Source organism: Ursus americanus, chromosome 33, assembly GCF_024610735.1.
Source record: "Ursus americanus isolate L20-20 chromosome 33, mUrsAme1.1.p, whole genome shotgun sequence".
Lineage (NCBI taxonomy): Eukaryota > Metazoa > Chordata > Mammalia > Carnivora > Ursidae > Ursus > Ursus americanus.
Window position 1 is genome coordinate 32,358,335 of NC_142159.1, and position 25,605 is coordinate 32,383,939.

Genomic DNA, 25,605 nt, shown 5'->3' on the forward strand with positions numbered 1-25,605 from the left:
TTGAAAAAAAAAAATAAGAAAAAGCAAATCTGTAACTCATGAAACTCTGTGACTCCCAGGAAAATAAACTCAGACTCCATGGAGTGATTTTATTTCTCCATTTGTTTGAATATTGGCATATGTTACCTAAAACAAAACAAAACAAATTAGAATAAAGTCTGTGAATTAAAGTTGAGAGATGCAATACATATTGACTTAACTCTCCTCCTAAAATCCACTGAAATGTGCAAAAAGAATCAAAAGTGTTGAATAATATTGAATTAAAATTTTTTTGAATGAGACATGGACACAATTTCTTAGCAAAGGTTATGAGGGATTTCTGCCAAAAACTGAGACGTTTGAACAAGATTGATGCTGACAATACCTAAGTCATATCTGCACTAATCTTGAGAAAAGTGGTACGTGAGTTGGTGAAAGAATTTAGAAATTCCTTGCCCCTTTTTTTAGAGAATAAAAAAGATTTTTATAGATCTATCAGTCCATGGGAAAAGAAGACGTTTCATCTTGAAATCTATTTCTACACTGCAAAATAGTGAGGGGCATAGCAGTGGAGGAGAGGCCAAATGGTTTTCTAACTAAAAAGCAGGACCAAGAAAAATGAAATTAAGTAGATGAAATATAGAACATGCAGAATGTAGGAGTCAGGTGGAAGTCAGCTGAGCAGCAATAATAAACACTTTGAATTTTAGACAGTTGAATCTATTGTTGGCCAAATTAAGGTGGCTTCTCACCTTTTTCCATAAGGTGGAAAAAAGACTCAGATGTTTGGGTCTTCTCCCATGGGCTCTGACTTTACCTCCAGGCCTATGAATTTAGTAGATGGGAAGGTACAGTGCTCAGGGATGGCACAAATGGATGCTTGTTGCTAGCTTACTACTGCCTTGTTTAAGTTACTTGCTTTGTCGAGTGGTTAAATATCCTAATGGATTTGGTATGACATCCATATTATTTATAAGAGAGTATGATTGTAGAGTTCTTTTTTTTAGATGGTTATTTATCTTCTTTAAATTTTTTTTATTTTAGTGTTTTTTTTTTATTATATTATGTTAGTCACCATACAGTACATCCCTGGTTTCTGATGTAAAGTTCGATGATTCATTAGTTGCATATAAAACCCAGTGCACCATGCAATACGTGCCCTCCTTACTACCTATCACCAGTCTAACCCATTCCCCCGCCCCCTTCCCCTCTGAAGCCCTCAGTTTGTTTCTCAGAGTCCATAGTCTCTCATGCTTCATTCCCCCTTCTGATTACCCCCCTTTCTTTATCCCTTTCTTCCCCTACCAAACTTCCTAGTTCTTATGTTCCATAGATGAGAGAAATCATATGATAATTGTCTTTCTCTGCTTGACTTATTTCACTTAGCATTGTCTCCTCCAGTGCCGTCCATGTTGCAGCAAATGTTGAGAACTTGTTCTTTCTGATAGCTGAGTAATATTCCATTGTATATATGGACCACAACTTCTTTTTTTTTTAATATTTTATTTATTTATTTGACAGAGAGAGATGGAACACAAGCAGGGGCAGTGGGAGAGGGAGAAGCAGGCTTCCCACTGAACGGGAAGCGCCAGGGGCGAGCTCTGGGTCACAGCCTCGCGGACAGTGCTGGGGCGGGGGAGCTCCGGGTAGCCTCCTGGCGGGCAGGGCAGGGTGGGAGGGTGTAGCTGCAGGTAGCTTCCTGGTGGGCAACGCGGGGTGGGAGGGGGTAGCTCCAGGTGGCCGCCTTGCGGGCAGTGCAGGGGGGGGCGGGGCTCCAGGTGGCTGCCTCAACGGGCAGCCTCGGGGGACCGCTGGGTGGATGTGCCCTGGGCAGGGACCTCCTCTGAGCTTTGTGCCTGGAGTTGGCGGTGATAGTCGGCTAAATTCATGATCATCTTGGCTACATCTTTCTGGTAATAAGGCTGACCAAATATCAAGATATCAGCTTTGTCCTCAGGGTCCCACTGATTAACATGAAGTAGGGTCTGTGACACACACTCCACACGCGGGATGTGCTCTCCTCCGGCATAAGATCGCTTCCACCAGCCAGCCTCGAGGTGAACTGCCTTCGGACTCTTCAGATACTCGGAGTGGAACCAGTAGGGCCGCTTGCTGAGGTTACCGAGCACGGTGAATAGCGTCCCTTCTCGCTGCTCCAGCTGCACGAGCATCAGAAACCGCCTTTAAGAGAAGCAAACTGGTATGTGCGGAGACACACGTGCTTTCCCGTGGTTTTAATGGGACCAGCGTTCTGAGGGGTTGGAATGACTTTTTCATGGAAAGCCTATATATATAGGACCTGGGAGCCTCCCAGTTCAGTAATATGATTTTGTTAGATCCGTGTTCACATTTATATTATTATGACCTTGTAAATAGTATCTGTAGCTGCAGAGTTTGCTACAATTTCTTGCATAAAGTTTTGTTTTTCTTGATGTCCTTAATTGCTCTTTTGCTCAAATGCTTCTTTTTCTTTTAAAATGCTTATTTTTCTACCTCCTCCTTTATCTCCATACTCCCCAGCTGTGTAAATTTCTTCTCTGGACCTTCACGCACAGCAGGAACTTTATCATTTCATCTTGAGAGTACTGCTCCTTCAGTCTTGACTGCTCCAGTCTGGGTTAGCTGCTTTCAGGCCCACAGTCCTGTGGGTTACTATAGCCTTTCCTGGTCTTAGATCCTGGGCTCTCTGGATCCCGTGACTTCCTTTCTTTTGTGTGCGTGCACATTTGGTTTTGTTGTTTGTGAAGTAGATTTTACAGTAGTAGCAAGAGAACCCAGGCAACGATTCCTGAGTTGCTCTGTGATCATCTCCAAGAGGACCCTCGTTTTTACTATAGTTCTCTTTCCCACTTTATTTCTGATTAGCTTCCAGGAAGCTGAGGATGAGGTAGCTGAATTCCAGAAGGGAAGCAGAAAATGAGAGACAGAGTTGTGGGCACAATTAGTTTAGGCTGAATGAAGAAATAGAGACTTGCAGGCTGGTAAGGAGACTGCAGCTTGAAGTGGAAGCTTTGAAGGCAGTGGTGGGAGTGGGTGCCGATGCCTAATGTGCTAGGTTTATCAAAATGAGAAATATACTTTTTCAGGTGGAACTGAAGAGCGGTCATCAACAGCAACAACAACAACAGAATAAGCGTCAAGTAAATTTTTGAAATAAAATGTTTTCTTTCACGGAACCAAGGGAAAGTGGTTTAGAGTTTAGAAGTTCACTTAGAAACTTCATAGCTGTCAGTTTTCTAGCTATAATGTTCCTATAATTTTCAAAGGCTGATTGTTTTGACAGAGTGCTTCCTTCTACAGGACTTTATTTTTTTATTTTTATTTTTATTTTTTTAACGTTTTTTTATTACATTATGTTAGTCACCATACAGTATATCCCTGGTTTCTGATGCGAGGTTCGATGATTCATTAGTTGAGTATAACACGCAGTGCACCATGCAATATGTGCCCTCCTTACTACCCATCACCAGTCTATCCCATTCCCCCACCCCCCTCCCCTCTGAAGCCCTCAGTTTGTTTCTCTGAGTCCATAGTCTCCCATGCTTCACTCCCCCTTCTGATTACCCCCTTTCTTTATCCCTTTCTTCTCCTACCCATCTTCCTAGTTCTTAATGTTCCATAGATAAGAGAAATCATATAATTGTCTTTCTCTGCTTGACTTATTTCACTTAGCATTATCTCCTCCAGTGCCGTCCATGTTGCAGCAAATGTTGAGAACTCGTTCTTTCTGATAGCTGAGTAATATTCCATTGTATATATGGACCACAGCTTCTTAATCCAGTCATCTGTTGAAGGGCATCTCGGCTCCTTCCATGATTTAGCTATTGTAGACAATGCTGCTATGAACATTAGGGTGCATATGGCCCTTCTCTTCACTATGTCTGTATCTTTGAGGTAAAGACCCAGTAGTGCAATGGCTGGGTCATAGGGTAGCTCAATTTTTTAATCATGACATTTGCTTACCATCATATTGTTTCACTCATTACTTAGTAACACTAAATATAATTTTAAATTTAATGTGTTACAGGTTGAATTGTGTCCTCTCCAAAAGATATGTTCTCGTCCTAACCCCTGATGTCTCAGAATATAGCCTTATTTGGAGATGGGGTCTTTACAGAGGCAATCAAGTTAAAATGAGATCGTTAGGGCTGTCCCTAATCCAGTACGATGATGTCCTTTTAAAAAGGGAAAATTCAGACCTAGAGACAAACATGCGTAGGAAAAAGAAAAAATTAAGACCTAGGGAGAAAACAACTGTCTATAAGCCAAAAAGAAAGGCCTGGATCAATCTTTCCCTCATGACATTCAGAAGGAACCAAACCTGCCAACATCTTTATCTTGACTTCTAGCCTCCAGAAATATGAGACAATTTCTGTTGGCTAACCCACTCAGTTTGCAGTAATCTGTTACAACAGCCTTAGGAAAGTAATACAAGTATATTCGTTCCAATTTTATATGAAAACTTTTCATTCTAAAATCCAATATTTTATATTATCTGAATTTTTAATTCTTTAAAATATCAGTTCATAATGATTAGTGGTTTAGTACTGTATAAACATTGTTTAAACATATTTATAGACATGAAATTTTTCCTTGCCTTTCTTCCGTGATATTTGCCTTTACCTGTTATAATTCTTCCTCTCTGTCCATTTATTTCCTAAATCTTTTACTGACTTCTTTACTAAACAATTCATGTGAGAATTCCTGTCTTGTCCATCTCCTCTTTCCCTTAGGCCATCTTGTATATATATCAACTACGTCTGTATAGCTGTGTAGGTATATAGTCAAGTTATTAGTAGGTCACCTAGGCAACCCCAAATACTGACTCATCTAATGGCGTGACAGAGCAGCAGGGCCAAAGATTTCATCGAAATGTGAATGTACCCCGAGTGACTCAGTACCAGAAGCATATGAAGAATGGAGGAGAAATAAATTTTGAAATGTACATAACTGAAAATTCTTCTAATGTTCAATGAATAACATGCAATTAGAGAATTTGGTTCTCAAGTAATAGAAGTTCTTTCTTTTTGGGTATATGCAAAGATAAGCACACTATTTTTTAGTGGCAATTACACAAAATAGAATTTATCAGAATTCCTGTGTTTGTAGGGTACAAACCTGTGAAGTCAGTGAGTATGAAAGTAACAACTTGTGTGAAGGAAACTTGAGATTTTTCCCAAATTTGAAAACAATCCTTAAAGTTATATGATATTGCATTAACAAGTTATAATGCTAAAAATATTTTTTTAAACAACCAGTGTTTTAAAAAATCAACCATGCTAGTGGAAAAGTAGAATTTTCTTTTTATTATTTGTATAGAAAATTATACTGAGGCACCAAGGTGGCTTAGTTGGTTAAGTGTCTGATTTTTTATCTCAGCTCAGATCTTGATCTCAGGGTCATGAGTTCAAGGCTCGTGTTGTGCTCTAGCTGGGCTGGAGTCTAGAAGGGAGGGAGGGAGGGAGGAAGGAAGGAAGGAAGGAAAGAAGGAAGGAAAGGGAAGGGGAAGGGGCAAGGGAAAGGGAAAGGGAAAGGAAGGAAGAAGGGAAGGGAAGAAAGAGAAAGAAAGAAAGAAAGAAAGAAAGAAAGAAAGAAAGAAAGAAAGAAAGAAAGAAAGAAAATTATATCACCAAAGCACTGGAATTTGAAGAGGAGGTCAAAGAGTACCCAGCCAAAAATATCAGAAAAGAAGTGTTACAGAAGTACGTCAGAAATAAATAGCATAAAAATACATTATTTCTCTGGACTTTGTGATGTTTAAGGTATTAGTTTTTTAAAATTTGTAATTTATTATTTCCTCATTCTAAGTAAATATCCCTGTCTGTATGTAATTCTGCATTTATGTTTTTTTATTTTGCGAACTATATAATATCATCCTTTAAAAAACAAACTAAATGTATCCCAACTTAACTTTTCAAGCCAGATTTCAAATATGCCTTTTTCAACATCACCTGACATGAGGAGGGTAGAGTAGAAAAGGTCAGAGTTAAAAAAAGATAGTACTTTTACCATGGTTAAAATATCTTATTTTGTGAATTTCACACACACACAAAATCTGATTGTGTGAACCCATTGCTAGCAGCTCTCCCAGAGCTGTAGAAGGGGCTTGGACAATTGAAACTCCCCAGTAAATCTTCTTGTGCCCCCCACTGAGTATCAGCCCATCCTTTCTCCATAATTCCATGGCCATAGGTTCAGTCATTCATTGAATAAATTTCGGCAGGGCATTTAGTACATATGAGGCTCTGTTCTAGATGTGGGTGTAGAAACAGCAAATAACAATCCATGTTCCCACAGAGCTTTTTTGTCAGGTGGGGAGAGGGGAACAACCAATTAGCAAGTAAATACATAAATAACCAAGACTATTTTAGATAGTCATATAAGCAATGCAGGAAATAAAATAGGAATTGATAAAGATGACTGGGGTAATGAGCAACCTGAGATAGTACTAGAAGGTGATTCTAAGAAGAAAATATTCTGAGACATAATAATAAACATAAACCATTGCTATAAATATTTTAGGAGAAATAATTTTAGAGAGAGAGGGTGAGCACACATGTGAGTGGGGAGGAGGGGCCGAGGCAGAGGGAGAGAAAGAATCTCAAGCTGACTCTCTGCTCAGCTGGGAGCCCTATGTGGGACTGGATCCCAGGATCCTGAGATCATGACCGGAGCTGAAATCTAGAGTCAGACACTCAACAGACTGAGCCACCCAGGCACCTTAGAAATTATTTTTTTTTAATAATTTGTTATTTATTTGAGAGAGAGAGAGAGCAAGCACGAGCAGCAGGGTGGAGAAACAGAGGAAAAGAAGCATGCTCCCCGCTGAGCAGGAAGCCTGACGTGGGGCTTGATCCCAGGACCTCAAATTCATGACCTGAGCTGAAGGCAGATACTTAACCGACTGAGCCACCCAGGTGCCCCTCAGAAATTATTTTAAATAGAGTAAATAATAAATGCAAAAGCTCTGGGCAGAAAACTGTTGCATGTTCAAGGAATCTAAAGATGGTAGTGTTGGCTAGAGCAGGAAAGCAGAGAAAGGTAGGAAATGAGGAAGGGGTGAGAGCATGATGTTAGACTTTAAAGGCAGGACTGTTGGACTAATTGCAAAAGGCTATTCCTTCCTGAATGTTCCAAAGGCACTTCAGATTTAACATATTTAAGACCAAATTCACCATCTTTCTTCCACCAGCATGTTCCTGCTTCTACGTTGCCCATCTCATTTAATGACATCATCTCCCCTCAGTTGCCCGACCTAAAAGAATCTCCTACTCTGCCCTGTAATTCTTCCCTGATTCCAAATCTGGTTTATTAACAAATCTTATTTGCTGATTCTTCCTCACAAATCTCTCTCGTCCTGCGCCCCTTTCCAGGTCACTGCTCCTGTTCCAGTTTACCCCTTCACCATCTCCCCTGCAGTTTCACCTCACTTCCCTCTTAGAGACCCACTGCTTTTCCTTTTATTTCCTTGAGTTAGTCTTTACACAGCAGCCGTCATGAGCTTTGCAAACAATGATCGGTCATGTCCCTCTGTTGTTAAAACGCCTCCAAATGGTCCATCACCGCACAAATAAGAATGTCTACACCATTAGACATGGAATCCAAGATCCTTTAGGTCTGACTATTGCCTATGACTCCAGTCTCCATCACACAGATTAATTCTCCAACAAAACCAAACTACTTTCAATTTCCTTTATGTTCCCACCGCTTCAAACCTTTATTCTTTGCACATGTTGTTTTTGACATTTGGAACGACTATTCCCATTACGTCCCCTGCTGTGTCCCTGCAAAATTCACCCTGAAAAGCCTAGGTTTAGTGTCCATATTTTTTGGTAACACTTCTCTTGAAGCTTTCTCTCCCCACCACACACCACCACCAGGACGTGACCCCTCATTGCCTCTGTTTGTGCTGCTTTTTGCACATAGAATCATTTTAGAAGTCTGGTTTCCCCCTGTTGATACCCATTAGAATGATTTGATGCCTGTACTTCAAGCAATGTGATGAGGAGCCTACAGAGCTTGTCCCTGAACAGTACAGCTATCGATCACAAAAATAAAACGTTAGACCTACAGGGAATTTTTATCATTAAAGTGATCCCTTCATCATACAAATGAAGGAACCGATAACCAGAAAGGTTAAGCAGCCAACAGCACCCTAACTAGTTTTTTATGGAGCCCATAGTAACTTCGTATCTCCTGCCCCCAGAGCTTTAGCCTCGGGCTTTGTGTGCCATTGGGGATTTCTCCCCTCCTCTCCCTTATTTACGTTCACGGATGTTATCTTCAATGGAAAGCTGATCGGTAGCTATGGATGCATTTACTTTATATTAAGCACTCTACCAACATTCCTGAAGGGATGAAATAAAAGGCTTGAGTTTGTAATGATCTAATTGATACTGTCAACGGAGTGAGACTATGCTTAGGAAGCCTATTGCTTCATTCCTTAATTCTTTTGTCAAACATTCCCTAATCATCTTTAATATGCAAAATGCCATACTTTGTGTTGAGAATGAAAAGGCAAACAGAAAATGTGCTCTTTGCACACCAGAAAGTCACAGAGAAATAAAACACATGATCATAATACTAAAGCAAAGTTAGAAAAGCCATACTGAAAGTGTGAATAAATCAAGAAGTGCATGGTTCTGGAAATCTCTTAGGAAAGAGTCACCAAGTTTTTTAGAGAAGATTATATTTGAGCTATACATTCCTTCATTTATTCATTCATTATTATTCATTTATTTATTATTAACGAGCACTTAGCTTGTTAATGACAATTTTTTTAAGAAGACGAAACTAAAGGATGAATCATGAAATAACTGCTCAATCAGTGTTATTTTTAGGGGCAGCTTGACTTAATCTCATTGACAGTGCTGCTTTATTCATCACACCATGAAACTAGATTCAAGGAATCTTCAAGGAAAGCATCTGAATGCAGGCCCTGGCACTTCTGCAGAGCAAGTTTCTTCATTCCGAATCTGTGGAATAGACCAAAAACCCGAAGCATCTGGCAGGATATGTGGCAGCTGGAAAATCCCCTAACCACATATTTTAAAGCCCGTAAGATGCTTGTGGTTTAACACGTATATGTCGTTATTCTAACATTCACTAAAATAAAATGCAATTACACATTACTGAATACTATTGATTTTCTCTTAGGATAATTTCGGCTGTTAATTCCCTCAAATAATATCTTAGAACTCACTTGTGTGCTAAATGGAAACCCAGAGAATAATTTACATTTTTCTTTTTAGTGAAGATATAAATGAATTAAAACTTTAGAAAAAATAACCCAAAGCCCTCAAGAACTGATTATCCCCCTTGCTTTAACCTGAATTCTCCTTTTATTAAGAAAGATTCACTATTCAAGGAACATTTTATCTTCATTCATAAAATGGAGTCTTTCATTTCTGGGGACTCATGACAAATGAACAAATGAAGGGACAGATGAAGACTCATTAAGGGACTTGTTTGAATTTAAATGGGGGAAAAGATTTCAAATAGGTAAATATGCAGATATATGTGCATATATGTATATGCATATACATATACTTGCCTGTGGTTTTCTTCAGTAAGTTAATTTATAGTTTTGTTTTTGTTTGTTTTTTTTTTTTACTTTAAGGAATAGGAAATGGGTGTGTATATGAATGGGTTTTAATCTTTGCAGCAGTTCCACGATGTCTCCATTGCTTTTCACTTAAGAAAACATATCCAGCCTTTGCCCACCTAAATCAGGATATTTCCATTAGAAGAAGGAGGAGGAGGGGAAGAAGAAGGAGGAGGAAGAGGGGGAGGAGAACCACCTCGCCAGGTCCAGTGTGATGCCTTGTTTTACATTAGGTGTTATAGAAATCTGTACAAATGTGTGCAGCTGTTTCCCTTCAGTCAATGATAGTATTTATTCGGAGACCTCCTGCAATTTCATGGTCGATGACTCCTGTTGCCATAAACCATTCAGAGGGAAAGGAAAACCCAATGAGTAATCACTGTGCACTGAAAATGTCATTGTAAAAGTAAGGTGGCAGAGACAAGGCCTCTAGAGTTGAACTCTGAAGACCCAAACCAACTCTAATCAATCTGTTAGATTTTGTTACTCAAACTTGGTAGCATTTTTATGCTGCTTGAGCCATTTAATATTATTTTAAACAATGCCTTTACTTTAACATGAAATACTAATTAACCATTGTTAAGTCCATATTTTTTTTATCCCCTTTCCCTTCCATTGGCTATATAACAGTGATTATAGTTCTGTAAAATGCCTTGTTTTCTTCATTTTTATTAGAAAAACTAAATTAATAAACTTGAAACCTTTCATTAAAAGAAGTTCTTCAAAATTTAGTATCTTAATGTTCAAAATAAGTAACTAAAGGGCAGCATAAGAAAATTTTTAAAAAAGGGATAATCCTTGATATATAATGTGTGTGCATATATACACAAAAATGATAGATAGATAGATAGATAGATAGATAGATAGATAGATAGATAGATGATAGATAGTCATAACATTATTAAAGCAACATTTTCTAGCCTGGGATATATTTTCAAAAGAAAATAGAAGCATACGCACCTAATTTTATTTACATGGTAATTTTTCACTTTTTTATATTAGGCGAAAAGGTAATAGGTTTTTTTGTAGAGTTTTTTCAAAAGAAATAGTTAAGGGGCACCTGGGTGGCTCAGTTGGTTAAGCATCTGCTTTAAGCTCAGGTCATGATCCTGGAGTCCCAGGATCGAGCCCTGCATCAGTCTCTCTGCTCATCAGGGAGTCTGCTTCACCCTCTCCCACTCCCGCTGCTCATGTTCTCTCTTTCTCTCTCTCTCACTCTCTCTCAAATAAATAAAATCTTTTAAAAAAATAAAAATAAACTAAAAAAAAAGTTAAAACCCATGTTAAGAAATCCCCTTTCTTTTAATATGAAAGTGACTTTTTATTTTATTCTATTTTAATTCAATATAGTTAACATACAGTGTTATATTAGTTTCAGGTGTACAATATAGTGATTCAGCAATTCCATACATTACTCAGTGCTCATTGTCATAAATGTACTCTTAATCCTTGTCACCTATTTCACCCATCCCCCCACCCAACTCCCTTCTGATAACCATCAGTTTGTTCCCTGTAGTTAAGAGTCTGTTTTTGGTTAGTTACTTTTTTCCTTTGTTTTGTTTCTTAAATTCCACATATGAGTGAAATCATATGGTATTTGTCTTTCTCTGACTTATTGCACTGAGCATTATACTCTCTAGATCCATTCATGTTGCAAATGGCAAGATTTCATTCTTTTCTATGGCTGAGTAATATTCCATTGTATATATATATCCCACTTCTTTATCTATTCATCTAGTGTTGGACACTTGACGATATTTGGCTATTGTAAATAATGCTGCAATAAACATAGGGGTACATATATCTAGCCGAATTGGTGTTTTTGTATTACTACATCATATGGTAGTTCTATTTTTAATTTTTTGAGTAACCTCCCATGTCTTCTGCCCATTTTTAATTGGATTATTTGTTTTTTTGGTGTTGAGTTGTATCAGTTCTTTATATATCTTGGATACTAGCCCTTTGTTGGTTATGTCATTTGTAAATATCTTCTCCCAGTCATTAGGTTGTCTTTTAGTTTTGTTGGTCATTTCCTTTGCTTTTCATTTTGATGTAGTTCCAATAGTTTATTTTTGCTTTTATTTCCCTTGCCTTAGGAGAAATATCTAGAAAATGTTTGTATGGCCAGTGTTAGAGAAATCACTGCTTGTGCTTTCTTCTAGAATTTTTATGTTTCAGGTTTCACATTTAGGTCTTTAACCCATTTTGAGTTTATTTTTGTGTACCAAGTAAAAAAGTGGTCCAGTTTCATTCTTTTGCATAGAGATTTCCCAACATCATTTGTTGAAGAGACTCTCTTTTACCCTTTGCTTATTCTTGCCTCCTTTGTCAAAGATTAATTGACCATATAATTACAGGTTTATTTCTGGGCTCTCTATTCTGTTCCATTGATCTATGTGTTTATTTTTATGCTGATACCATACTGTTTTGACTACTACAATTTCATAGTATAACTTGAAATCTGGGATTGTGATACTTCCTCTTTGTTTTTCTTTTTCATGATTGCTTTGGCTATTCAGGGTCTTTTGTGGTTCCATACAAATTTTAGGTTGGTTTGTTCTACTTCTGTAAAAAATGCTGTTGGTATTTTGATAGGGTTTGCACTTAATGTGTAGATTTCTTTGGGTAGTATGGACATTTAAACAATATTTGTCCTTCCAATTCATGAGCATGGAATATCTTTCCATTTGTGTTGTCTTTGATATCTTTTATCAATGTTTTCTAGTTTTCAGAGTATAGACTTTCATCACTTTGGTTAAGTTTATTCCTAGATATATTTTTTAAAGATTTACCTATTTATTTGCCAGAGAGAGTGCACAAACAAGGGGGAGGAGCAGAGGTAGAGGGAGAAGCAGGCTCCTCACTGAGCAAGAAGCCCGATATGGGCCTCCATCTCAGGACCCTGGGATCATGACCTGAGCCAAAGACAGACGCTTAACTGACTGAGTCACCTAGTCCTAGATATTTTATTATTTTTGGTGCAGTTGTAAATGGGATTATTTTCTCAATCTCTCTTTCTGCTGCTTTATTGTGTATAGAAATGTAATGGATTTTTGTATATTGATTTTTATATCCTGTGATCTTACTGAATTCCTTTATTAGTCCAATAGATTTTTGGTAGTCTTTTGGGTTTTCTGTATGTGGTATCATAAGACATTCCTTTCTTCTGAGAGGAACTGAAATAATCATCATACTTGCATTTTCTATAGCTAAATCATTCCTTAGTTCTATATTCTCTCACACAAAGCATTGGGTTATTTTCCTTAGAGAAGATAGGTTTTTTGTTTTGTCTTAGTTTCATTATTAAGCAATTGAGAGAATCACTTGTATTCTCTGTATCTCAGTCATCAGATGGATCTTCTCAGAAGAGGATTATTCCCCAAAGGTGGTGCATGGTTACAGAGATGTTAAGGAGTGAAGGGACCATACCTTCTATTTTTTGTAACTCCCAGACTTTCCAGTTCAGATTCCTGTATCTAAAGAGAGTGCAATTTCAAAGCATCCCAATGATATTGTGCTAACTAGCTTTTTGTGCTGTTTTAACTTCAACTAGTGCTTATTAGGTCTGTAGGAAGCTCTATTTTTAAAAACGATCTTTTGCCATTCCAGTATGAACTTCCCCAGATGGAGTTCTTCATCCCCTCTGAAAAATAATCATACCTACTTCTCTATTGTTGTTGATAGTTCCGTTTGTCTCTCCTTCTCTGCAACATCGTTTCGTTTATTTATCGATAACCTAATATTTCAGGTCCAGTTTGCAGTTTTGAAAACACAAAGATGAATGGGCCATATTCTCTGACTTTAAAGAATTCATGGAATAGTCAGAACCAAAACACATGGTCAAAATCCAATACTGTAAGGATGATGGCATGTGTAGATCAAGGGGTATGATGGGAACAAGGATGTAGAATACAAACTAAGATTTGAATAATCAGGAATTGCTAAGTAAAATCACCACTTGTGTTTTAAAGAATGAAGAGTAATTATTCAAGTAAGGCAGAAGGAGGAGATAGGGCATTCTAAACTAAGGATAAAGCTTTTCTTTCTCTTTTTTTTTATTGAACATGAAGTACAGAGCTTGTATCGAGTATAAAAAATTGCACATATAACTAGTGTATCAAATCCATCCTCCTTGGAATGAAAGTATACATGACTCTGATCCTCCTCTTATTATTCTTTATATTCATTTGATGAGGCTAATCATTTCTCTTTTCTCCAGCTGAAACTCAGATGGAGTTTCCCTCATGATTTTTCCAGTCAGTTCCTTCAGTCAATTATTAAAATGCCCAGTCCCATAAAATAGTCAAGATTCCTAGTTGATTTAAAGTTAAAATTTCCCTTTCCCATCTTTTTCTTCCAGTTGAAGAAGGGGATGTGGAAGTATCTTCTCTTTTGCACATAATATAAGAAGATTGGAGTTAATTCAAAGGATATGTAGAGTCATTGAAAATACCTGATCATAACCGTAGTATAGTTATATTTCAGTTTGTAACTATGCTTTGTTTAGAGAATGGATTTAAAGAAATAAGACCAGAGGCAGAAGAGAACAAAGGAGATTTTCCCCCCAATTACCCATGATAGATCTAGTAGTGATGCAGAAGAAAGAAAAGGGAAACTAAGAAAGTAAAATCTATGTGCACTGGGTGATTGTTTAGATGTGAGTGGAGAAGAAAAATGTGAGATCAAAGGTAAATCTCAGTTTCCATATTGGATGGGATGGGTGGAATCTGCTGTTTCTGTGGAGGTATACAGAAGGTGGAGTTTTAGACAAGATGTTAAGCTCAGTTTTAAATGTGTTGATTTCAAGGTGCATATGAGACAATGTGAAGATGGCCATTGGACCCTTGTATCTATTACGGAAGTCTCAAGTAGAGAATGATTATGATTGAAAACTTTACTATAGATAGTTATAAATGTAGATATAAGTACATGGAATATACATATACATAAGATCTATGTATCTATACTTTTTTCTAGAATTTCCATTTGGTTCTTCAATGAACATTTCAGTTTATCTGCTAAGATTTATGTGTTTAATCATTATGTGTGTATTTTAATTTACATACTGAGCCTAGTTATTATAAATGCTTTTAAAATCTTGTCTGCTAATTACATATGGATCATCTCAGAAACCCCAGTGATTGCTTGTTATTGCTGAAATAGTTTGAGAAATTACTCATATGATAGAATTTATCATTTAAAGTCTATAATTTAGTGGGTTTTAGTATATTTATAGAGTTGTTCATTGATTGCCTTTTATTCTGAGTATGTTACATTTTAATGTTTCTTTGTATAGCTAATAATATGGGATTATATCCAACATTGTGAATGATACCTTACAGAGACACTGGATTCTGATATATTCTATATCTGTATGTATAGACATACACACACACACACACACACACACACACACACACACACACACATGGCTAAAGTGATAGTTAAATCTACAGAGTGGGAAAAACAGGTAGTCAAGGGAAGAAGACACACCTGGGCAATGCCAATGTGTATAATGAGTGGTCTACACAAAGAAGACAGAAAAGAGAATGAGAAGAAGTAGAGGTTATGTTATCACAGAAACAAGACGTATTATTTCTAACTTAGAAATTTATTGATTTATTAAAAATCTTCTCAATTCTGTCAAGATTACTTATTTCCATTTCATTACAAATATCATATACGTTGCTAAAACTTATTGTAGGTGCATTCATCCTTCCAGAAATTAAAAGAAAATGCAATATAAATAAATTAAAAACAAAAAACAAAAAAAACCTTCCTTTTAAAAAAATGTCCATGACTGCCTGATAAATCTGGATTACTCCTTTTTTTTGTTGGGGGGGGCAGTGAAGGGAGTGTTGGTAACTATGTTGTGATCAACATCTTTTCATTCTCTGCTCCCAGCTTAGCCATTTAGGATGCAGGGTTTCTACCAGAGTTATAATGCGGGTGTTCTCTAGCACATTATCATTCCATGATTATGTATACAGACCTTGGATTTACCTCTGTTTCTGGAACTCTCTGTCATTAGGAATATAAATTTATCACTTTGACCTTTATCTGTGATGGAGTTTTGTTGAAATCCCCACCATAAATCATACTGGTGTTAACTATTTGTTTTAAAGTCTTTAGGGCCATTATTTTATAAACGGAAATTGAAAGCATCTTTATCTCAATTAAATGAGGTACACATTTTTGTATATGAGAAGAGATATTTAAAGTCACCTAACAGAAATCTTTGAGTAAGATTGGGATAAGTCAACTACTTTTCTGGTTGAGTAAGTATTGTCAGCTTTATTGTTACTACTAAGAATTTTATCAGCTTAGAACTTGAATTTTGATTTTAACCATGTTTTCAGAAGAAATTTATATCTTTTCTCCTATAATTTTTTGAATGAATTATTGTAAAATGAAGTATTTACTGAGTGAGCTATAATAATGGGATCTACTATTTACATAGCACTTACTATAATTTTGTTCAAGTATTTAAGGAATAAAAAACCAAATTTAACAATAAATACAGAAATATTGAAGTTCACTTGTATCCATATCAGGTATAGAAGATCTGGGATGGATGGATAGATAGATAGATGATAGATAGGCAGATAGGCAGATAGGCATAAATGAAACAATGAGAGAACCAGTCTATTTCTCAAACTGGTAAGTAGTATTTCCAGACCACAGTGTTATAACTGACTGAAAACTGGTACTAAGAAGACTAAGACCTTATTATTGTCCTCAAGGATATTTTTTCCAACTGTATTGAGATATAATTGACATATAACATTGTATAATGTTAAGATGTACAAGGTGATTGTTTGAACACATATTTTGTGAAATGACTACTATAGTAAAGTTAGTTAACACCTCCATTATCTCACATAATTACCATTTTGTTTTTTTGGTGAGAACACTTAAGATCTACTCTCTTAGCAACTTTGAAGTGTATAACACAGTATTGCTAACTGTAATCATCATTAGATGCCCAGAATTTATTAATCTTATAACTAGAAGTCTGTACTCCTTGACCAACTCTTCCCATTTCCCATCCTGTGGCAACCACCATTCTATTCTCTGATTCTGAATTTGGCTTTTTCAGATTACACATATGAGTATTTGTTTTTCCCTGTCTGATTTATTTTACTTAGCATAATGTCCTCAAAGTCCATATAGGTTGTCATACATGGCAAAATTTCTTTCCTTTTTATGTTTGCATAATATTCCACATTGATCAATTTATATGGAATATATATATATATTCCATATATATGGAATATTTGCTATTTTTCTATCCATCTATTTATATGGAATATATAAATATATATATATGTATATTTGCTATTTTTCTATCCATCTCTCATTGCTTTAGGCTGTTTCTATATCTTGGTTATTGTAAATAAGGATGCTATGAACACAGGAGTGCAAATATCTCTTTAAGATAGAGATTTCATTTCCTTTGGCTGCATGCCAGAAGTGGAATTGCTGGATCATATGGTAGTTCTATTTCTAGTTTTTTGAGGAAACTCTAAACTGTTTCCCATAGTGTTTGAACTGATTTACATTCCTGCCAACAGTGTATGGGGGGCTTCCCTTTCCTCCACATCCTCACCAACACTTGTTACCTCTTTTCTTTTTGATGACAGCCATTCTAACAGATGTGAAGTAGTATCTCATTGTGGTTTTGATTTGCATTTCCCTGATGGTTAGTGATTTTTTCCCACGTAACTCTTGGCCATTTCCTCAATTATATGTTAACCCAATAGAAAGACAAAGCTAATGTATGAAATGAAAGACAATTTCTGTTAAACTCTGTGGAAACAACTATAAGAACAACAGAAGACTAGACTTCATTTTTACTGAAAATCTAATTGCTGAGAGCTTTCACATGCATTCTCTTATTTAATCTTCACAAGAATGCTCTGTGGCGACATTATTAAGGCCATTTTGTAGGTGAGAAACTAAGAAACCTGTGCTAATTCACAAACATGACTCAAATCCAGATTTATCTCATTCAAAAGCCTGTGATCTTTCCATTATTCCACGGAAGTAGTGGTGAAGGACACAGACTATAGTTTCTTTGCTCTGTTTTTCACATGAAAGTAGATTCTGCATGCTAAACTCTGTTTTGTATCAGTGAAGCTCCTTTAGGTGGCATTATTTTACATTTGTAAAGGTTAAAGTAATCCAGTTTTTCTGGGAGGGGGGAGGAAACTTTTCTCTTTCCAAGGATGGGTGATAACACTCTCAATTTAACCCAAAAGTAGTAGACCAGGAAGGTTTTACATAACCCAACTTCCCAGCTTTGCCAACCATGGATATCTTTAGGAAAGTTAAGTCAAGATTTAGATCTCAAATATATAATCCCACTATGAAGTTTCAGACTTCTAATATGAGGTTTCAGAATTTCTAATACATGTTCAAGCAAATGCAGATATCTCTATTTTTTCCTTGCAGAAAACAAAATTGTGATCGTCATAAAAACAGACTGCATTATGCACTTTTTATACCACTCATAGAATCTAATATGATGCTAAAAGAGTAAAAGTTATGGTAGTTGCTAAATAAGTCTGGAGGCAAGAGCCTCACTACTGTCTAACCAAATAAGTACTTTACATTAAGGAACTTCAAGCCAGGCAGGAACTGTAGACAATCATGAAATGCTATTGGTGAGAAACGTAGGCCTGTCTCATATGTCTAAACTTGGAGTTATCTTTCTCACCCAAATACATGTAGTTATTTTCCATATTTTTCTTTTCAAACTGTTGTTACCATCAAAACATACTGAATATATACAGAGCTTGGTAGCCTCACCAGAAGTGCTGCAAACGATGAAGAGTTCAAAGTTTCAAGAGGTGGTTTATACCATTGAAAGGTGTTAATAATTTTTAGAGCAAACTAGGCCTGAAGACATCTCAGATCACACTACGTGGTAACTTCAGTATCCCCTAAAAATAGTGACAGAGCCAATCTCAGTGGACATTCAAGATTTGCCTCATTTGTAAATACTATCTGGACTATGTGTGTAGAGTGAATAAGAGATTGATGTTTACAGACTTCTGTTAGATGCCTCTCCAACTAGATTATACTGCTTATTATCATCACCCTTAAGATGTTTTTAAGTCAACTTTTAGAGAAAAACTGATCCATTTGTTCAACACATATATATTTTTTAAATTTTTATTGAAATTCCAGTTAACATACGGTGTAATATTAGTTTCAGGTGTACAATTTAGTGAGACAACACTTACATACAACACCTGGTGCTTATCCCCAGTGCATGTCTTAATCCCCATCACCTGGGTAACCCATTCCTGCACCCTCAACACATATTTTTGAGCACTATGAAATAAACCTTAATCTCAGTGCAAGAGATACCACAGAGAACAAGATACACAAAGTTCACACTCTCATAGGGTTTATGTTCTCATGTAATACCCACGTCTGCATCGTGTCTTCCCTGAAAGTCGGTATTTATTTTTATTGACTGATATTATAAATATCTTTAACAAAATATATCAAGTGAATTATAATGAAAGAAAATTAACTTTTGTCACCTCATTGGTATATGATATTGATCAATGAATAAGTGAACTAATTATTTTCATCAAATATGACTGTTATTAACATAGTTCTGCTTTCATTTTAGGTTTGGAGTACGAGTCAAAATTTACATCCATGCTGGATTTTACTAAAACTATAACCTCATTTGTGGCAATTAGTTTCATGTAACATCCAGTTTCTACTAAAGGACATTCTGGAAGGTATTCTGACAAAGAGTGGAGCATTACTTGTTTTCATCTGACCGCTAATAATCAAATTCCAGCCAGTCTGCAAACTTTGGTCAAAAGTAAGTGTCACTTAATTGTCTAATAAATTATTTTCTGTGGTGTTTCTTCCCCTCATAGTTGTTTTTTTTCCCCCCACTATGAACTTTTCCCGCTTTTCAGTTTTTCCTTATCTTAGTAGTCAAGTTAGTGTTATAGGAAGGGTGTATTTCTTAACTGCAACCCAAAAGACTAAAAATAAGACTGACAGTGGAATTCTTAATAGAAATTTTTTTAAAAAATGGCAATTATCATTTTAAACAAAATAATTTAAAATATATAATTCTATGCCCACTGAAAATATCCTTCAAAGTAAAGGTGAAATAAAGACATGTCCACAAAATTATAGTGAAGAGAATTCACTAGTAGTAGATAGATACTAAAAGGAAGTCTTCAAGAAGAAGGAAAATACTCCTAGAAATAAATACAGAAAAGAGTAAAAGTGCTAAAAAAACTAAAGAATGGAAAAATATGTTATTTCAGCAGTATCCAAAAGAAGTCTTATGTAGTTATGCCAATGTCAAATAGGGAATATTTTAAGGCAAGAAGTATCACTAGAAATAAAGAGAGAGCAAAAAAATAAATAAATAGAAGAAAAACATTTCATAATGAAAAAGGTCAATCTACCAAGAAGATTAAATAATTCTAAAATTGTGTGCATCCAACAATATAAGTTCCAAATATATACAGAACAAAGTGGCAAAAGTAAAAGGTGGAGTGCAAAAATCCACAATGAAGAAGATTTTAACACACATTTCTCATAACTAAGTCCAAGCAGGAAAAAAATTCAATAAGCACATAGAAGATCTGTAGAAGTTATTAAGATATTTACCTAATTGATATATAAGAAGTGCTGCAGAACAAAATAGATGAATGCACAGATTCTCTTGACATTCACATGAACATTTATCAAAGTGTATTGTAAAAAATTTTATATAGGCTGGAGTAAAAAGAAAATCTCAACAAATGTTAAAGTACTAGATAATTCAGAAAGTCCTTTGACCCCAATGTAGTGAAACTGGAATTCAGTCATAAAAGATGACTAGAATATGTCCTTATATTTGAAAATAAAGCTATATATTACTAAATAATCCACAGATCAAGCGTTATACAGTAAAGCTATATATTACTAAATAATCCACAGACAATATTTTGAACTGAATTACAATTTTTTAAAAATCTAGTATTGCCTGCAGAGGCAGGCAAAATTGTTTAGACAGAAGGTATTACATTAAATGTATATATACAAAAAACGAAAGGCTAAAAATGATTATTCTAAAGGAGTTAGATAATATCAAATTAATTCTAAGAAAATGGAAGAAAAACATAAAGAGCAGAAATAAAAATTTAAAAATCTATGGAACACTAAATAGTCAATAAAAGTATTAAACAGCCAAAAGTTGATTTCTCTATAAATTATAGACTAATAGATTTGATACACTCCTAATAAGATCTACTAAGAGGGGCATCTGGGCTCAGATCATGACTTGAAGCTTGTGAGATCAAGCTCCATGACAGGTCTGTGCTCAGCGTGGAGTCCGCTTGAGATTCTCTGTCTCCCTCTTCCTATGCCCCTCCCCCACCCTTACAGCTATAATCTGTGTGACTATATAGATAAAGGAAGAAATGTTTTCTCTAAACAAAACTTCGTTCAAGCTAAAAGACATCACAGACCAGCTACAAAAAAAAAACAAAAAACAAAACAAAAAAAACCCAAAAACCAAAAAAACCGAAAATAGTTTAAATTATGTTCTGTTTCAAGAAAACAAAGTATGAGATTCATCTAGGATTCAGCAGTTAGAGATTAGGAATATAATAATAAAACTATTTATGGAAATCTGTATCAAAAACTGATTTTCAACCTTTCCAGTTTCATGGCGGTCTCATAAATAGCTACCGTATTTTCATCCTTGCAGATGCGAGAATGCTCAATGCCTATCAAAAAGGAATGATGAGGCAGAACAGATGAATGAAGTAGGGAAGTCTTTTGAAAAAACAAATCAATACGAAAGACTTTCTTTAATAATAGAGTGTAAATCCAACCAGGAAGGCAGTTGTGCCAGAGCCGCCTTGGAATTCCCCCAGGAAAGACAAGGCAAGAAGGAGTCAACACTTCAGGCTCAGCCGGTTCGAATTACTCTGGTGCGTCTGGGGCCACAGAGGTGGTCTCTAGTTGCCTGAAACCCATTCAGGGCAGAGAAAGCACTGGGCTCCGCATCTTCAGCTCCGCACTCGCACCTGCATCGGGGAGCAGCTGTCTCTCCGCCTCCTTCCCGTGGGAGCGTGAATAGTCGGTTGCCCACCCCGCATCACATGGCGCGCCCGCCTCGTTCGTCCCACTTCCTGTCCTGCTGTGGATGTTTCGTAGCACGTCATAGACACAAGGGTGAGTGCAGTGTAATAAGGGATTTGGGGAGAGGGGGACCACGTTCGTGTGCTTTTGTGAACGTATATTGCTATAATGACGCTATTTTATTACTGGGTACTGCTGTGTCTCTTCCGGTGCCTCCTGTAGGCATTAAGCTTTGTCAGAGGGGCTTAGGTATAGGAAAGGGCATCGTGTCCGCGGGTTTCGGTACGCTCCACGGTTTCCGGCACCGCTGTGGTCCTGGCATGTGTGCTCCCCAGGAAAGGGACACGACCCTACGGATGTGGGAGGGAGAGCTGGGTAAGACGTAGTTGGGGCACAGACAGTGCGCTGCTTGGTGTGTACGCGAAAACGTGCTTGTGGGAAGGTTGTCGTTATCTTCAGGAATCCTCTAGCTCCGGGAAGGGCAGTCTTTTCCCAGGTCTGAAGGCTCCCAAGAGAGGTCAGAACGTCATAATATACAGAAAATAACCAAGCACAATTAATACACATACCGACTGTTGACAAGGGTGTGGAGGAACTGGAATTCTCATACACTTGGGAAGACAGTTTGGTAGTTCCTTTACAGTGTAAACATTTACCTGCTTTGTGACCCAGTGATTCCACAGTTAGGGGTCTCTCTACCCAAGGGAAGTGAAAGTGTAACTCCATACAGATATTTGTACACTCGTATGAGGTATATAGCTGGTGTATTTCGGATAGCCAGGATTTTGTAAACCATCTAAATGTATGTCAGCAGGTGAGTGAATGAACTGATGGTGGTAAAGTCATGTAATGGAATACTGTTTGTTAACACAAAGGAGCAACAAGTGAATGTGCACGTGAATGAACAACACCATGAATGAGTCTCAGAATAATTACGCTGAAAGAATCCAGTGCATGCCAAATGTCTATATTTCATATCATTCTAGAATTCTTATAAATTTATGTAAAATATATGTAAAATTGTAGAAAATGCAATCTAGGATGACAGAAAAATGTTCAGTGGTTTCACGGGGATGGGGTGAGTGTTAGGGAGATGTCAATGGCAAGGGGATCATGTAACTGTTTGAGGTGATGCATTTGTTTGCTATTTTTGGTGTCAGTTTCCTGACTGCAAATTTTATTAGTTTCCTAGGGTTACTATAATAAATTACCACAAACTGGTTGGCTTAAAGTAACAGAATTTTATGACGTCAGTTCTGGAGACTAGGAGTCCAAACTCAATGTGTTCCAGGGTCATGCTTCCTCTGAGGTGTCTACGGGAGGATCCTTCCTTGCTTCTTCCAGTCTGTAATAGTCCTGGGTGTTTCTGGCTTTGGGGCAACATCCCTGCAGTCTCTGCCTCCATCTTCATATGGCCATCTTCCCTGCATCTGTGTCTTTTTCCGAAGTTCCCACTTCTTAAAGGAAGGGAAAAATGAAGGGGGGGGGGGACATCAGAGGGGAGACGAGCCATGAGAGACTATGAATTCCGGGAAACAATCTGAGGGTTTCAGAGGGGAGAGGGGTGGGGGGATGGGTTAGCCCGGTGATGGGTATTAAGGAGGGCAGGTATTGCATGGAGCACCAGGCGTGATACACAATGAATCATGGAACAGTACATCAATAACTAATGGTGTACTGTATGGTGACTAACATAAAAAAAAAAAACAAAAAACACTAGTCATATTGGAATTCCAATACGACCTCATATTAACTAATTACATCTGCAGTTACCCTATTTCCAAATAAGGTCACATCCTGAAGAAACAAATATTTCAACATATCTTTTTAGAATTTGACCAATATATGTTTATTTACATACTCAGAACTTATCAAATTGTATTCTTCAACATGTGTGGTTAATTGTATGTCAATTAAACCTCAATAATCTGTTCAGAGTTGCTGAAAAGAGAGTCCTATAAGCAATACACTATAGTAGGCCAAATTCTAGATCTGAATTTTTACAAAAGAAAAAAAAAACAGCATAATAAGAATAGGCTGTGTATCATATGAAGGAAATTGAAAAAACATTCAAGACACCAGAGTCATCCCATTAGAAGTTCCCTCAGGAGAGAAGAGAATGCTGTCAGGAAGATGAAGCATCATGATTTTATCCACAGGGTGTCCATTACATGGGTGAACTGTGGCAGGCTTACTGCTTAGAAGACATTCAGTTAAAAAGGGTCATAGGCAACACCAAGTTTTGAAAGTACAAAATAATAGCTATGTTTTCAAAGTTTAAAGGGTCCTTTAAATTTACAGAAATGTGTTTCAAATACCCACCCACAGGAAGGAAATAGGACCATTGGCATATTTAAGTATCTTTACAAATTAACATATTCAAATGTTAATTAAAATTCAAATAAATAGATTTAATAAGAAAATGTATATTTTAAAATAAAAGAGATTTAAGCACGGTGGCCATTGAAATAATTTTCATATAAATTTCTGAATACATTTTAGAAATTGGCAGAGTGAAATTTAAAATAGCTTTTATTTGATTCAAAAATTGTATTTTAACTTTTAGTAGGGTACATTCGAAGACTAAAATATATTATTGAATATGACTTAATTAGACAGTACCTGCAGTGATTTAGTACAATTTTTTTCTTATACTGGACATAGAAAAATAAGAGAAATCAAATATAACTTTTCTGGTATACAAACCTATTCAAAACTGCATCTAGATTCATTTTCTAGAAATACTTGAAATAGGGGAAAAATTTCTTCTGAAAATTGCTGAATTTTTTAAATCATTATTAGCATTTCTGCCCATTAATAATTACCAAACCCTTTTTTCTCCCTTCAAGACCTCCTCTGTTCTAATTTTATGATGTTACTCCTAAAATCTTTGTGTATCTACTAACCTAGTTCTTGGGCTGGTAGTGAATTTATTTTCTAATTACAGGTGGCCTGGTTTAGGTCAGACAGTGATGGGTCTCCACCTGTATGTTGAGTCAGGAATGAAGTCTTATCATCCTGGTGTGCTAGCATGGAGTCCAGTGAGCTATCCAAAGATATGCTTTTTTTCCTAAATGAATTGAAGCCAAGGGGATGAGTGTCTAGCTCTCATTTGGTTGGAGGTCTAGTGTGGAACCATGCTGAGCTGATCACTGAATGAGTCTTTGTGGAACATCCTTCCATGTGCCACTTTCACTGGACAAAAATCCCCTGGGGGTTACATGAGAATAAATGGAAAAAAGTATTTTACCTTTATTAGTTTTATGAGACTAAATTTTAGATTCAGCATTATTTTCTTTTCCTAGTTCTTCTAAACTTTAGTGATCATGAAAGTCAATTTGTTCCACTTCTCATTCATTTACCAATGGAAAACAATCCTTGGGGGCCCTTTTAAGATTACATTAAATGTAATTATCTGGTTTCAAGTGAGTAAGACCCTAATTACTTTTGAAAGAAGGTGCCTGAATGATATACCTTCAACCTACGTCCAATTTGTTTTACTCAGACAACCATCAAGGAAAATATTCAGTGACAGAAATACAATGTGTAGTCTAATTTGGTATGGAATTAATATTTTCTGCAAGGCTAATTACAACCTCCTGGAAAAAAAGACTAATCTCTTGTCACTGACACAGTAGGTCAATAACTATATTTACATTCCCCATTGGCACCTGCTATGTTCTCCAGTAATCAACTCACCAGTAGATAGGACATACTTACCATGCATAATGTGGTTTTAAATGTACTATTACATTTTATTTTTTTATTAAAACATTTTTAATTTAAATTCAATTAATTAACATGTAATGTATTATTTGTTTCAGGGATACAGTCTGTGATTCATCAGTCTTTTTTAATACCCAGTGCTCATTACAACACATACCCTCCCCAGTGTCCATCACCCA

General features: G+C 36.5%; 1 long non-coding RNA gene across 4 annotated transcripts in view; it reads left to right on the top strand.

Moving 5' to 3' along the window:
* Positions 1-1,806: 1,806 nt before the first annotated feature.
* Positions 1,807-25,605, top strand: part of LOC123777810 (uncharacterized) — a 45,554-nt gene continuing 21,755 nt past the window's right edge. For 2 of the 4 annotated variants that reach the window (XR_015722718.1, XR_006775728.2), the window contains exons 1-3: positions 1,807-2,179; positions 19,230-19,430; positions 21,324-21,793. This is a non-coding gene — a long non-coding RNA (uncharacterized LOC123777810). Of the gene's footprint in view, positions 2,180-7,096; positions 9,037-19,229; positions 19,431-21,323; positions 21,794-25,605 lie in introns of those variants that run through there. The other 2 variants (XR_015722720.1, XR_015722719.1) reach the window with 2 other exon arrangements.